At 42.8% G+C, this 13,714-nt stretch overlaps 1 long non-coding RNA gene across 2 annotated transcripts in view; it reads right to left on the bottom strand.

Annotated features, from left to right (window-relative positions):
- LOC122772693 overlaps nt 1-9,495 on the bottom strand; it is a 37,663-nt gene extending 28,168 nt beyond the window's left edge. For both annotated transcript variants that reach the window (XR_006360803.1, XR_006360802.1), the window contains exon 1: nt 9,172-9,495. This is a non-coding gene — a long non-coding RNA (uncharacterized LOC122772693). The remainder of the gene's footprint in view (nt 1-9,171) is intronic.
- Between the last annotated feature and the right edge of the window lie 4,219 nt (nt 9,496-13,714).

Raw genomic sequence — 13,714 nt, forward strand, 5'->3', positions numbered from 1 at the left:
GATACTAAGGCTCGGCTACAGCCGCTTCAATCACACTGAGGTGTGCTTTGCAAATTAAAAATACTCCCGAATAAACTCCCCCACCATTATCTTGCCTCAGCAGTGTACTAGGTGACTGAATCCCCAGGAGTCCCGGAACATAAAATTGTTCATTCTCACGACACCACAGCCGGTGAGCGCGGACCAATCCATATCTCCTGTGACCCTCAGCAACATGTCGTTATGCTTGCTAATCAGATTTTTCAAGACAACAAGTGAAAGGATGGCCGCTCTGGGCCGTTTGCTCGCACAAATGGATCTGCTTAATATGGGAGATTAATAGACTACTATCTAATCTTCTTAGTGATTGAAGCTATGATCTGGTTACACAGAAACATGATGGATGCCGGTGCAGCCGCACATGGTAGTCAACGTTAACCCTTTCCAGACAGGTCGAGTTGCAATTTATTGACTATTAAAACACAATGCGGGGGCAGCGATCGCGGTAATCAGGATGTCTGCACAGGGGCTGGCTCTTTAGCAGCAGAGCACTGAGAAAGAGGTTCAATTGGTAGTTTCACATGACTTGGTACATTGAGTTTGAATGAACTTAATTCCTTTAGGTGTTGTCATTTTTTTTTTACAGTGAATGTAATGAAAAGAATTATGCTTATCAAAAGTATTTGGATAGTAATCTGCCAAATTTAATGCAAATAGGTCTGGAAAACTAAAATCTTAATTTGGGATAAAACTGCTACCCGATGTACGGACAGACATAGTGAATGTAGTATCAGTAGACTTTACTGCCTCTAAAGACCAATATTTCCTCTTCTTTCATGTTTAATAGGTTTATAGTTAGTTAAAATGTTACTCTATACATGCTTTTATATTGTAAAATGAACATGATGATGGTATCATTACTGGTTGGGCTTTCTAATACAATCTTTCTTACAGACGGAGTCAAGATGTCCTTGAGACAAAGATAAGGAGCACCAGGACTGATCAATACCTACAGTACATGTATATGACCTGCTGAAACAAGAACAACGCCAGCTGCAGTCTGGAAATCATACAGCACATCCAGGTCTCCAATAATATATCTGCAGTCGTAGCATGTTTATTTCTTTGTGCAAATTTTATTTCAGTATTCATTTATTTCTAAATGTCATCCTTAATTCACTGACCTCATTTTACCAATGCACAGAAGGTGTAAAAACTTGAATGCACTGCAAAAACAGATTTTCAAGAAATTAAAATAAATACATAAATAGTTTTTTTTACTTTTTAAAATAATCTAATTTTAAGAGAAAATATCCAACATTACAGCAACAAGCTAACACTCTGGTTTGCATAATATCTCCACTGATTGTGGTGTGTGTTGTGTATTAAGTTGTAAAATTAAAGTAAAATTCACTATCACATTTACATTGTTAAAGTCAGCTTTCAATTGTGGCCAGTTTTGTCACATTACAGTCTACAAGTGGCTGCAGATTTACAGGCTAGTTTTAAATATTCTAGCCAAACAAAACTGGCTTAGCCCATTGTCCGTTTCTTCTTCTTAAACCACTTTTGTTTTGCAAAAGTTAAGACTTTTTGCCTTATTTCTAACAGGGCTGTTTTTGCAGTGCAGATTGTGCACATAAGCAGGCTGATGGAGACCCACCCAGTGTCTCTCAGTCTGAGATGTTTTCATTGCTACAGATCTGCGAGGATGTAGCACCGTCAGTGTAACATCACATGTAAATCACAGAGAAAAGCTTTCAACCCCAACAGGGCCTTGTTAGTGGCTACAGATACATAATGACTGATGCCTCGCAGGCAAACTAATTATCAGGTACTTAACAGCCAGAACCTATAATATATCTGCCATAGGCTGATGGCTTATGTGAGGCACATGACCACCACCTCCACCACCACCTCCTCTTCTTTCTTTTTCTTTATCTGCATGTCGTTCTCTTTTTCTTCCCCTCTTTATTTCCATCTCTCACTATGTGGCCCCTCTTTCACTCTCATTGTATCCTTTCTACTCCTCTGCCCCCCCCCGCCTCCACCCTTCGCTCTCTCCCAGGGAACCAGCTGGGAAACTGGCCTTGGGATACAAGCTAGAAGGATACAACCATATGCTTGATATTTTCATGTAGCGTGTGTGTGTGTGTGTGCAACACACAGAGGGAGGGGTTGGACTTTTTGTTGAAATCTACTAGTGTAAGAGCTAAGTAGGACATTTATCTGGCAGTGGTTTGTCTTCCCCTGTTGTGTTTGCGTGTGAGATCCTTCTCAATCCCACAGCTGAATGCCGTCAACGTGGAGACTTTCTGCTGCTTTCAAATGCACGCACGCACACGCACACGCACACACACACACACACACACACTGCAAACTGCACAGGCTGACTGCTGAGAGGGAGCAGCAGAAGACACAGACACAGCTTGCTCATTAGACAGCTTCTCCTTGGACTGAAGCCAAATATCTGCGGGTCATAAACTCACTGATGTAACAGGCAATGTAACTCACTGACACGGGGAAGTGTTTAAAAGCTGCACACATCTCTTTTTAGGACTGCCTCGTAACATCATTTACTATAATTGTGTCGCAATAATTATGAGAACATTTGTGAGCGGCCATGATGGAGCGATCGAAACAGAATCACCAGCATCGCTGTGGATGAGTAGACAGCTACACTGTTTCTTCACCATTTTAACCCGCTAGAAGTGGTCAAATTGCACATTTTGACACTGGTAGCTCATCGGAAAACTGCATTCACTTTTCACAGTCAACTCTTTGTGGACACGGAATGCCAAAAGTATTGCGGATGCAGTGTTGGGATGCCTTTGGATGTCCATACTGGGTCATTCATCTTTCATTCTTGTTTCCACTGAGTGTAACAGTTCAGTTTGGTACAGTATGGTCCATATTTTTTTTGCGTTTCCATAAGGAATAGTAACAAAATAACCAGCCCACACTGTTCCATTTTTGGCATCCTTCCCTTGGGGTACGGTATGGTTCGCTAGACAGTCCCTAGACACACCCTTGACAGTCAGTTGATTGGGCGACAGAAAAACCTAGCTCCCTTGTGACCGACCGGTGTTTCATCAACGCCCGCAGTCTATTCTCAGACAAAACAGCGCTGATGCTGCCATCAGGCACTGCCCACACCCGTCGAAGCGCAAGCCTGACCCAGGGCTTTACCGTTCCAAACCGTATCGTACAGTACCAAACCAAACTGTACCATAATGGAAATACAACACAAGTACATATTAAGGTACTGATGGACGTCCTCGCAAGCGTCCATCCCCCTGTCAAAACAAGAGCGAGTCATCAGAGCTGTTTCTAGGGTCTGGCCTCATAGATATGCCATGAAGAATAGGCTCTTGACCTTTAGGTGGAATCCCAACGCCACGTAATTCACAACTGACCTGTGGAGTCGTTGCTGCGTGGCTGTATCTGTTGTCTATTGGGGGGACCCCTCGCAACTCGGGGCCCTAGGCAATTGCTTAGTTTGCCTACCCCGTTACAACGGCTCTGTGCATCACCAACTGGACTGGAAAGTGTTGTGCAACAGGAAGCATGTGCAGCCTACACGGTCACACAATGTGGAGGTCCTCGGGTTCTCCTGCAAAAGGTCCACGTATATGACCACGGATATGGACGGAGTGACATTTACACCGCGGGCGACGGTAGCTCAGTGGTGGGGCGAGTTGTCTTTCAACTGGAAGGTTGTGAGCTCCGCTAGCCTGTGACTCCCACGTTGCTCCTGTGCCTGTGACTGAGTATGAAAGATGTGTGATAGAAAACTGTGTGTGAGTGAATGACAAAACTGCAGCGTAAAGCACCTTTGAGTGGTCGTCAATACTAAAAAAGCGCTATATAAATACAGACTAAAGACGACGTGGAAAGTATGACACATGCCGTCACTTACAGTAGCATCGCTTCCGGCTTAAAAAAGGCTCGCTGAAACCTACTTCCTGTTTTAACTTTGGTTTTTGTTTGAATTTAACAAACAAGAAAAAGCCTTAGAGGTGCTCGCAGATGGATATTTTCTGGGTGCCCCCCAGCCCCCCATTTGCACTAACCCTTGACATATATTAGCTCTATAGCCTTTAGCCTTATATTTAACTAATAGTGCTTTCAGAAGTCATTTTTCTGGCATTTTAGGATGCGTGAATCATGAAGCCCACTCCACTCCAGCCCTTCACATATGCACACGTTTCTACCCCCTCAGGGTGAGAGCAAATGGACAGGCTCTGTCTCTCATTAACCTACTGGTTGGATAAATCAAAGTGCAGGCCAGAGAGGAGACCCTCCGCCGCGGCCGTTCAGATAAGAAGAGCACCAGCTCATAGCCTACAGCCCAGTGATATATGGATCTGCAGAGGCTAATAGCAAAGTATTGACAGGCAAATGGTGTGCTTATCCTGCTCCTGCATGCTGGGGAGAGGTCCCCAAAGCAGATGGGATACACTTTAGGGATAGAGAAGGAGGAGGAGGAGGGTAAAAGGATGAGGAAGAACCGTACTGGGACAAATTAGAGTCTTTATTGCTTTATTTCGCCTAATCTGTCTCTGAGTTTTTTTTAGTCCACAAGCAAAACAATAGGGTTCACTTTCAAACTACTGTTCTTTAGGCTATATTGTGTCTTTGCGCTAACTTCTCAGGCTGATATACGTAAGTTACAGTTTATACAGAGAGTGAATTCAATGAGTTTTAGAGTGTAAGTTCATAAATATTATGTTCAAGTGAGCCCAAAATGTGGACGGTTTTTAAAAATATCTTGTTTAAAAGTGACCTAAAAGTTGTCTTAAAGGTCCAGTTTACAACATTTTGGAGTTTTTGTTTTGACACAAGTAATCGGACTATGAATCACATTATCCAGGTATGTTAGTCCGACTAAGATCATACTTTTAACATGCATGTAAGCACCCTGTGTGTGTGTGTGCCTGACAGTAACGTCATTTGAAGCGTTATGAGACCAAAAGACCCCTTTTAATCTCACTGCTAGTTTTCTAGTAATGCAGTTGTGAGCACATGTCTGCACTGACATATACCAAAAATACAACACACAGGCTGCAGCCAGCAATACTGCTCTCTGACAGGTAGCAATAGATCAAGACTTAGGCCATGCCTCCCATTGGTGGAGTCTTTAATGCTGGAGTCAGTAGGTTATCGCTGTGGGGCCTACACCTTGCTCTAAGTGTCAGCTTTATCAAGCACAACCAATTCTGCCTCCGATGCAGCTGCGGATGCAGGAGATGGGTCCTAATGGCAACACTTCATCAAGCTCAGAGAAGACGTAGAGAGAAACGGCAGTCTCTGATGTCAGATAAAGATGTTGATACTGTTCTGTTACTGGACCACCAGGCATAATCAGGGTAAAGCCTGCAGAGCTCCATTGCGTGGTTAGTTTTGCATGCTGCTGTTTGCTGACACTCCTTGATGTTAATAGCCAGTCTAACACCACATTATGACATTTTTCAGTTATTTAAACTTCAAGAATAGCCTCCTTTGGCTCTTATAGGCATTGGTGGGAGCATTTTTTCCTCTTGCAGCTTCCTGTGTGATTTCCAGTCCAAAGCCATGACGTGCATTCATATTCCGTCCAGTGGCATAACTGTGAACTATATTTGGATCAATGTGCAGCACTGACAAGACGGGGCGGTGAGTCAGCTTCTCCGTAATCACCAATGGTGCTGATGTTCTTCTTCTTCGTCTGACTCATTTTTCACAGGTCACACAAGGGTGAAACAACCACTGGTAATGAGGAGTGGGGTTAATCACCTTTTCCTAAGCGGGTTCAGTCAGTCAGTCAGTCATCATCTAACCGCTTTATCCTCCACCAGAGGGTCGCGGGGGCTGCTGTGCCAATCTCAGCTACATCGGGCGATAGGCGGGGTACACCCTGGACAGTTCGCCAGTCCATCGCAGGGCCACACACAACTAGAGACAAACAACCATTCACTCTCACACTCACTCCTATGGTCAATTTAGAGTGTCCAATTTACCTAATCCCCACATTGCATGTTTTTGGACTGTGGGAGGAAGCCAGAGAACCCGGAGAGAACCCACGCCTAAGCGGGTTCGTCCAGGTTAAAAAAATCCTTGGTATATAACTACAAATATTAGGCTACCAGGGCAACAGTGAATGAATGAAATATCCACTCCAAAAAATGCAGAAACTCTCAGTGCGTTTACCTACATTGTTAAGTAAAGCTACATTTGTAGCACAACTCAACTAGCCTTTTTTAATCTAACTACTGTCCTTGTTCCAAGATACAAGTATACCTTCGTTTGGCTTGTTATGTGTTGTAGTAGGTATTCTTTGGTTGACTTATTACGTCACAGACCAAAGCTTTATCTGGTGCCTCGCCCCATTCCATGTCTTTCTACGACACTCACTGTTTTCTTCTTCTGTGTACAGGCTTCTTCTGGTGTTTCCAGTAGGAGATGTGGAACATGCACAGCACGTCTTGGCCAGTTTGGCTCCGGTTGAACATATACATACATGCAATAGTATTTCAACCAGTGGCTTTTCTGTATGGAATTTGCCTGTTCTCCGGTTTCCTCCCACAGTCCAAAAACAGCACTTATTTGGGGCGGTGGTAGCTCAGTGGTAAAGTAAGTTTTCGACATGTTTCAATGTGAAGGTTGTGGGTTTGATTTCCGGCTACGCTAGTCTAAATGCTGATGAGTCCTAGGGCAAGAAGCCCCACGTTGCTCCTGATGGTTGTGCCAGCAGCGTATGAATGGGTATGATAGATAATGTGCTGTAGTATAAGGCAGCTTTTAGTGGTCATCAAGACTAGAAAAGTGCTATTTAAATACAGACCATTTATTCTCTCCAACGTCATGAGTCACTGTCAGTATCAAAGCTCAAACACAGAGGGATGACTGCCTCTTCTACTTGTCATAACTTTGTTCCTGTAGTAGGAAAAAAAATACCCACAGATGCTCCAAGCTCTATGAAATCTCGTCCTGAATTGAATCAGCATTTTTTTTTTTTTTCATGGAGTTTATATTCACCAGAGGATCCAGGAACACTGCTTACAAAATCTGATGCTGTCGTCAACTCTAGGAGTATAATGAGCGTGCATCTGCGTCAATGAGCACCAAGGGCAAAGACAATATACCACCGTGTCCATGCCAAACGCCTCTAAAGGAGACCACATACGACCGACTTTACATCTGGATGCCAAGCACTGTACTGGGGCCCGTCTATACCCACTTGACATCTTTATAGCTTGGTGGCAAGGCATCCTCTTCTGCAGAGCTGCAGCGAGAAGCGCAGAATGCCAAAGTGTCCCCACAGTGGTGGTGTGGGACATCAGAGTTTTGTGTCGAAATAATTAGCGTGCTTAGCTGCCATCTGGGCTCTGAGTGTGTGGCACGAGCCAGGTGTTTCATGGGTAATACCGAAGAGAGAGACACACAGCAGATGCTCCTGTGTGGAGCCGAACCACCTTGGCATGGATCGGGAATCGGCTACACTAGTCTGGGAATAGAGGCAGGACTGGTCTGAGGACCAGTAACTCATTTAAAGGGTTTTAAGCGATTATAGTCATTAGCAAAGACAAGTCTGCATGACACCGGAAAGTAAACTTTACGATACTGGTTCGAGAACAAGTCAGCAACTTTACAATCTAACCCGGCAGAAATCTATAAAACTGCATCCTGCTCATATATTGAATCCGTGATAACCCCCGGTTTCATTTGACATGAAACACAAGCCAAACAAAGCCGACAATCGACACTCTTATCTTTGAAAAGCAGGTGCCATTTAATTACCGCGCTGCCTCGACGTGTAGTTCAAAATCCGAGGTTTAAATATTGTTTTTGGGCAGTTCAGTCCACCGGTAACTTGATAAGGCCCCTGGATTTACTCGATGAGGTAGAAAGTTCCTGAGCAAGCAGCCGGCATGTGGTTGTTGTTCCCAGAGGGCTGGGAAACTGTATCTGCCCTGAAGGTGCATCCTCTTTGGTAAGCACTTCTTATCCAGGCCATCACTGCAGGCCGATAGCGGACCGGGTAATATCCAGTAACTGCAGCTTTATGTGCGATCCAATACTTGGATCAATCCCTAGGACGGGAGGACTGCCATTAACCCCTGAGATCTCTCTTTCGTTCCCTTTCTCTCTTCCTTGTTCTCGGTCTTTGATAACTGCAGCAAAAAAAAAATTCTGAAACAATTTTCAAGAAAAAAAAAAATCACACTCCGTTTTAAATTTCGCACAATCCTTTTTCACAAGTGTGTGAGGTCAGTGAGTGTGTTGTCTGTGAAATCACGCATCAATTAAACACTTACTTCTGAGGGTCTTAAAAACAACAACAGTGGACTTCTGTTTATATTGTGAGGTGAGACAGTGCAGCGGTTGATGTGTCTATTTTGTACAGTATAATCAAATGTGTGTGTGTGTGTGTGTGTGTGCACAGGCTTGTTTGGAGTGTGTATGCGTAGCTACAGCGACAGACATGAGCAGGGAAGAGATACAGTGGTGAGATACAGATTTTTTTTTGTTTGAAACTCCCAATACTTTGGGGAGCATCGCCCCATATATTGTCCCATGTGACTGAGAGGAAGAAACATAAAAACCTGAACATAAGATGAGTAGCTCTCGCATGACAGCATCTCGACTTCTCCCACAGAATATAAATGGAGGAAAAGGTAAAAAAAAAAACAGTCGCTGAAATAATTTTAAAATGCATTCCTGTTCCTGTATAAAAAAAAAAATTACAGGCTACAAAATGGCTGTTACTACGTGTTTATGTTGTTCAGAAGTGACATTTTCACTCATCATATGACAAATGATCACAATAAAATGCTTTTTTAAATCATGTTTCACTGGGTCATCGATATCAGATTGAAGTTTTACATTTAATAAATCAAAATGATTCAGATTAATCTAAACTACAGGGAATAATTCACTTCATATCTGCCATGAAGTCCCATGCCAATTACCACAAGTTATCTAATAAATAACCTCACTAGAGAATCAGTTCATAATCACCATGACTTCTTTGCCATATTTTTTTGTTTAACATATTATTTGTTTTTCTCCTTAAGAAGTAAATGTATTTATTCTGTTAATTAAGGAACTAAAAGTCTTGATCCTGTCACCAAAATCAATTATTTATGCAGTTAAAAAATAGAAAAGGTCACATGCAGCTGTTTCCAAACAGTAATTAGAAGTTTCACTTACCTTGAGTGTTTCATTTTTATTTTTTTTTTCAAACTTTGGTCAAGACCCCAAACTCGAACGCAGGAAGGTTGAAAACATCTTCTCTTTTCCACGCAAACGTCACGAGAGGCCACGAGGCAGCTTGCAGCACCGGGGGCCACATCGCCGTGGAGGATACGGGCTTTTTGCCTGCGAGCCGTCCAGCCGGGCCGGCAGCCAGTGTGACGGAGGGTTGGTCACTCAGCTCGGCAGCAGAGACAAGGGGACACAGGCACACAGGGAGAAGAGCGGAGCCGGAGTGGGCTCTGCTGGAAGGCTTTTTCCGCCTTCCCTGAATGAAAGCAATCCCTGAGAGTGAATGGGTAATGAGAGACTGGCTCCTGAGATTTTAGCTTTCTTAATCATGTTCATAATTAATTCAAGAACATTGATAATTTCATTACATTCTTTTTGTCTTATCAATAAATGATGTGCCTGCACTTTTGGTCTTGTGTATACGGGAGAGAGGGAGTCGGAGAGGGAGAGAGGGGGACACGAGAAGTAATACGGCACTAAAAGCACAGGAGATGGAAAATGATACAAACAGGGAAGTGGTAATTATAATCTTTGACCAAGCCACTGGTAGCACAATATGAAGTCAAGTGGCTACAAATAATTAATAAGGCCTCCTGGTGAGTGTGTGTGTGTGTGTGTGCGAGAGAGAGAGTATATGGTGTGTGTGTGGGGGGGAGAGTGGGGGAGAGTGAGTGCTGACAAATGTCTGTGTATTCCACCAGCCTCATTTTGGGTAAATATAAACACAACTGTGTTGTAACAACATGATAACACACCCCGGCTTCATCCTCACCTTTAAATGACATCTGTGGAGCATCCTTGTCTTAAAATGCCCTTCAGATCCAATAAGGACTCAGGTTTCAGGGACGTTAGTGCACTGAAGCGGTTTTCCAAAGACCACTCTCCTCCTTTCCTCCCTCCTCGCCTATTCACGTGCCCTCTGTCGGGTCAAGAGAGGAGAGAGGGGGAAAAAGGGTGAAATAAAAAGGAGAAAATCACTTTCTGTCTTGTGGCATATACGGTTTCCAGTTATTTGGCAGCAGGAATAATGAGATAATATGCATTTTTAATAGTTCATATTCAGAATATTCAATAACCTTCACCTCTGAGTGTGTGTGTGCCCGTTATAGATTCTGTGCCTTATCAATTGAAACTTTCTGTTTGAAAACCAAGCTGGAAATAGACACAGGGCGGCGAAGGAGGGGGGGGAAAAGGAAAAAATAAGGACGTAATGGATATCGCTGTATCCTAAAAATACTGTGAGGACGAGGGGGAGTGTGAGGAATCACAGCCTGAAACGAGACAAGTGGACAGATTGACTTTGAGCCGCCTAATCTGACACTGAGTGACTGACTGCTCTGTCAGAGATCTAATCTGAAGCAGAAGAGTCAGACTTCACTGATATATAATCATTAATCTGTTGCCAACCTGGTATATAAAGCAGCAGAGACAGGAATGTTATGGGAGTTTCTTACTGTTTTTTTTTTATCAATTACTATGAATATGATATATATTATATATCATCTTGAATTTCATTTGTGTCTAAATATAATCGGTTGGATTTTTTTTTTTTTGGTGCATGAAATCAGTGTAATTTAACTAAAAGAGTTTCACTATTGTGAGGCTATTTGATTTCTGTCACTTTCTAATGGATTTCCAGCTTGTGACACACTACAATATAGATTGGTAACGCTATATGAGGCATTAGAGATTCAAGTACTTTATGTCCTATTTATTCCTTATGTGCCATGGGCCTTCTGTCTTGAGCTATAACCAGCTCAACACAAGAAACCTTTAATAAAATAAAATAAGGGGGAAAAAAAGTAAAGAGGGGAAAATAGAGATTTACAGCTGGCCATTCTGACAGTAGACTTGATATAAGGTGTTCATAACAAGTTTTGCATTTTATTCCCGGTCCCCTCACACACATTTTAATCATATTTTATGTGATCTATGTATGCAGCACTCATCCTCGCTCTGTCACCCAACCTCTCCAAATGTGTCCCTCTTAAACAGATTGCTACAATACTTGTAATGATGGTCCTCCCCAGCTGTGCTGCAGGAGAGGGGAAGGGAGCAGCAGGCTATAGTATTACCATAATACCCACTCCCCTCCCTCCGCTGTCCCAAGGGCCCATGTGGGGCTGCATGGGGATGTGGGGTAACTCTGCTGTGGAAGGGGACTCAACTCGCTGCTGGTCCTGCAGGCTGCATGTGTGCGTGTGTGTGTGTGACAGGGCTGAACCTGCCTGTAGGCGATGTAATAAAAGCGCCACACACTGCTGGTGGCGATGGTGGCACCGCTGCTGTTGCAGCAGAGGAGAGGATAAATATAAACCAGGCCCCCGCATCAAGGAAACGGCCTCCAGTCAGAGCCTGACTTACATCCTAATAATTAGGCCTCTTTCCAATAAAACAGGGATTTGTGGCCATGCATCTATTTTGCCTTGTGTTTGCCGATGCGATGGGAGGGATGCATGAGCTGCTGGGTGAGGGTTAGACTGAGGATTTCATTTTCAGGAGATGTTGTGGTGGAGATCAGCCATTTACTTCTTGGTCTTCCAAAGTGTGAAGAAACATTTATTTATTCAACGGCATCTTGTGAATTTTAACAACCACCCACTCTCGCATTCACACCCAAAGTCAATTCATAGTGTCCAATTAACCTCTGTATATTATTGGACATGTGAACGCTACACACAATGGCCCAAACTAGGATGCAAACTGGCAACCTTCTTGCTGCAAGGCAACATGTGGCACAATTTCTATTAAAATATTATCAAATTCATTCAAGTTCATTCAAGTTTGTCTGGGTCAGCACCCACAGATGGGTTTTTGGGGTCCCCAAACAACATCTTTTAGTTAACAATTATGTCCATATGTTATTATATAACATGCATAAAATAGCATGCATTTAATTTACCAACCATTTCTTGGAACTGTTTAATTGTCTTTCCTTATTTCTGTTTAAATATAACCCTCCTTTGAAGTTCAAGTTTAAAACAGTGGTTCCCAAAGGCTGGGTCAGGACCCAAAGATGGATCGTGGGAGATTTTGTTTGGGTTCCTAATTTTTTGGTCAAGATGTATGTTTTTTAAGCAAAAGAAGTTCCTAACAAATAAAGTTGTTGGAACTGACTTGAAGTGAATTGAATTGGATATAAAGTCTGCAAATGTGATGTTTCTCATAATTACATGTATTGTAATCTATATTTTAATAATAATAACATCCTTTCATTATAGAACAGCTGGGTTTTTTTTAACTGATCGCTCACATTGTGTATTTGACCTGTAGTCCAAAAATCAAAAGTATTATAGTTCACTCCACAATCAGGAGAAAATGAAATCAGTATTTTGTTTCCGTAAAAATCGAAATATTTTACATTGAATTCCCTCAGCTCCACGTTCGTGCTTGTTTGAGGGTAAAGTGGAGAGAGAGGGAGACAGAAGGGGAGCCGGGGGTCAGCTCCAGCAGTGGAGGGTGTTGCAAGGGTATCAGGCTAATTAAAGTAAGCATTTGTCAGAGATTAAGCCTTAAACAGAAAAGGTCATCTGAGCACCAGAGCGCACTGTTCCACCGCTTGTGCTCTTAGGGCAGTCTAAACCTTTTCCAAGCGAAATGGTAAAGATGCTATTTGCCGTGATAGCGGGGGGGTTGGGGGGGCAGGTGGATGTGTGTGTGTGTGTGTGTGTGTGGGGTGATCCAGATCCTAACCAGTGACAAGACTGACACTCGGGTCATTGCTTCTTCACTGTCCATTACACGGCGCTGGTCAAATCTGGCAATCGGTGTCATTTAGGGATGAAAAATAAGCACCGGGACAAGATCAATAGCTGCAGCCGTCTGTAGCAGCTGTGATTAATCGACTGTCGCCAATTAATGACTGGTCTGTTGCAAAGCAATGCAATCCTGGAGGGACAACAGGAAAAAAAAAAAGAACATTTCTTTCATCTCAGTCAGTGTAATATAGTTATTTCAGAGAGAAAGTTTCCCGGTAACGAATTCAGTTACAGTGTGAACAGAAAGTATCTGCGGCAACATCGTTTTTGACTTGACACTGAGATCAATTTTGGCTTCAATGAAAACTTTGTTCCTTGAACCGAATGTTCAAAAAGTCTATATCATTTTTAATAAACTGCACAGCAGTGTCAACGTAAATCACCTTTACATTTTACTGGTGCGATGTGAAAAACGAGTGAGAGCAAGTGGTGGCCCGTGAACCACTTAACATTGTGTTGAAATCAAGTGGACGAATAGTGTTGGTGTTTTCAAATGGGTGTACAAGCTTATTTTGCAGTCAGTCAATTCTAATCCCATTATATTCCCAGGAAGATGTCTTGCTTCGAGACACGATGAAGAAAAGTGCATGTTGGTTTAGGAATGAGTAATGGCTTTGGAGGGCTAATCTGGGGGCGGAGATGTAATTTGAAATATTTGTAGTGGAAAATATGCTAATATTAACTCGCTCAGTATAGGTAGTTATAAATTAGATTGTTCATCTGCGAGTTTT

This window comes from Solea senegalensis, linkage group LG7 (assembly GCF_019176455.1).
Source record: "Solea senegalensis isolate Sse05_10M linkage group LG7, IFAPA_SoseM_1, whole genome shotgun sequence".
NCBI lineage: Eukaryota > Metazoa > Chordata > Actinopteri > Pleuronectiformes > Soleidae > Solea > Solea senegalensis.